The sequence below is a fragment of the Muntiacus reevesi genome, chromosome 20 (genome assembly GCF_963930625.1).
Source record: "Muntiacus reevesi chromosome 20, mMunRee1.1, whole genome shotgun sequence".
Classification (NCBI taxonomy): Eukaryota; Metazoa; Chordata; class Mammalia; order Artiodactyla; family Cervidae; genus Muntiacus; species Muntiacus reevesi.
In genome coordinates, this window is record NC_089268.1 from 42674142 (window position 1) to 42676323 (window position 2182).

The 2182-nt window shown below is 41.8% G+C and overlaps 1 pseudogene; it reads left to right on the plus strand.

The window, feature by feature from the left end:
• Positions 1 to 1402: 1402 nt before the first annotated feature.
• On the plus strand, positions 1403 to 1960 carry LOC136151452 (small ribosomal subunit protein eS24 pseudogene; annotated as a pseudogene).
• Positions 1961 to 2182: the final 222 nt, after the last annotated feature.

Sequence of the window (2182 nt, forward strand, 5' to 3'; positions counted from 1 at the left end):
GCTTGCTCCCTCACTGAGCAGGCGTGAGGTGGCTCCTCATATGGGGTGAAGGTAGGGGTGTGTCCAAGGGTCCAGCACCAGGGGGTCGCTAGGTGGTTTGCCTGCCCCTTTGGTGGTGTTGAGTGCAGGGGGCAGGCCCAGCACCCTGCTTTTGCTTCTGGTTCTTCAGAAGTGGCAGCTGGTCTTTGGTCTTTTTGTATCTTGTTGTCCATAAGTTGCCCTAACTGCACATGCTGGCAGCTATTTTTAGTCCCATGTTATTTCTTTGTATTTTATTGTTCAAGGAGACGTTTTTCCACCTGCAAGCGCTGCAGCAAAGGGACCCAGGCCCCAGGTCCCAAACCCATGTCAAATCGATGGTCAGTAAGTCTTTTGAGGAAAAGGTTCTGCATGGCTTGTGGGATCTTAGTTCCCTCACCCGGGATGGAATCCACACCCTTTGCAGTAGAAGCACGGAATCTTAACTGTTGGACAGCCAGGGAAATTCCAAAAATGTTAAATATCTCAATATGAAATGCAACTTTGAAAAGATTGCAGGCAATTTTATGAAAAAAAAAATAGAAATATAAATGTTAAAAATACATTGTTTAGAAAAATACCTGTTCCATAGTATTATATATAGATTTGACTCTAGAATTTATTACAATAAATGTTTGTGAATAAGATTATTCTGCTAATGTTATTTTTAACTCTTTAGATCTAAATAATTTTAAATGTTTTGCATGAATAGATGCTGATTTTTTTTAATTTGTAGAAATGATTTTATTTTTGAAAATAATTTTTGGCAGAAATTATTTTATGGGCCTACTGTTACAACTACGCCAAAACCTTTGACTGTGTGGATCACAATAAACTGTGGAAAATTCTGAAAGAGATGGGAATACCAGACCACCTGACCTGCCTCTTGAGAAACCTGTATGCAGGTCAGGAAGCAACAGTTAGAACTGGACATGGAACAACAGACTGGTTCCAAATAGGAAAAGGAGTACGCCAAGGCTGTATATTGTCACCCTGCTTATTTAACTTACATGCAGAGTATATCATAAGAAACGCTGGGCTGGAAGAAGCACAAGCTGGAATCAAGATTGCTGGGAGAAATATCAATAACCTCAGATATGCAGATGAAACCACCCTTATGGCAGAGAGTGAAGAGGAACTAAAAAGTCTCTTGATGAAAGTGAAAGAAGAGAGTGAAAAAGTTGGCTTAAAGCTCAACATTCAGAAAACTAAGATCATGGCATCTGGTCCCATCACCTCATGGGAAATAGATGGGGAGACAGTGGAAACAGTGTCAGACTTTTTTCTTTTGGGCTCCAAAATCACTGCAGGTGGGGACTGCAGCCATGAAATTAAAAGACGCTTACTCCTTGGAAGGAAAGTTATGAGCAACCTAGATAGCATATTAAAAAGCACTCTTTTCCTCCCTGGCTGCTTGAAGATCAGCCGCCATCATGAACGACCCAGTAACTATCCGGACTAGGAAGTTCGTGACCAACCGACTGCTTCAGCGGAAACAAATGGTCATTGATGTTCTTCACCCTGGAAAGGCAACAGTACCTAAAACAGAAATTCGGGAAAAACTGGCCAAAATGTACAAGACCACACCAGATGTCATCTTTGTATTTGGATTCAGAACCCATTTTGGTGGTGGCAAGACAACTGGCTTCGGCATGATTTATGACTCCTTGGATTATGCGAAGAAGAATGAGCCCAAACATAGGCTTGCAAGACATGGCCTGTATGAGAAGAAAAACAGTAAAAACAGTGAAAAGAACGCAAAAACAGAATGAAGAAAGTCAGGGGGACTGCAAAGGCCAATGTTGGTGCTGGCAAAAAGTGAGCTGGAGATTGGACAACAGAAGGAGTAAAGATTCTGCAGTGACTGTATCTGTGGTGCTTGTGCAGATTTTTCATGAAAGAATAAACTAAGACCTTTTCCATGAAAAAAAAAAAAAAAGAAGCAGAGACATTACTTTGCTAACAAAGGTCCTTCTGGTCAAGGCTATGGTTTTTCCAGTGGTCAGTATGGATGTGAGAGTTGGACTGTGAAGAAAGCTGAGCACCGAAGAATTGATGCTTTTAAACTGTGGTGTTGGAGAAGACTCTTGAGAGTCCCTTGGACTGCAAGGAGATCCAACCAGTCCATCCTAAAGGAGATCAGTCCTGGGTGTTCATTGGAAGG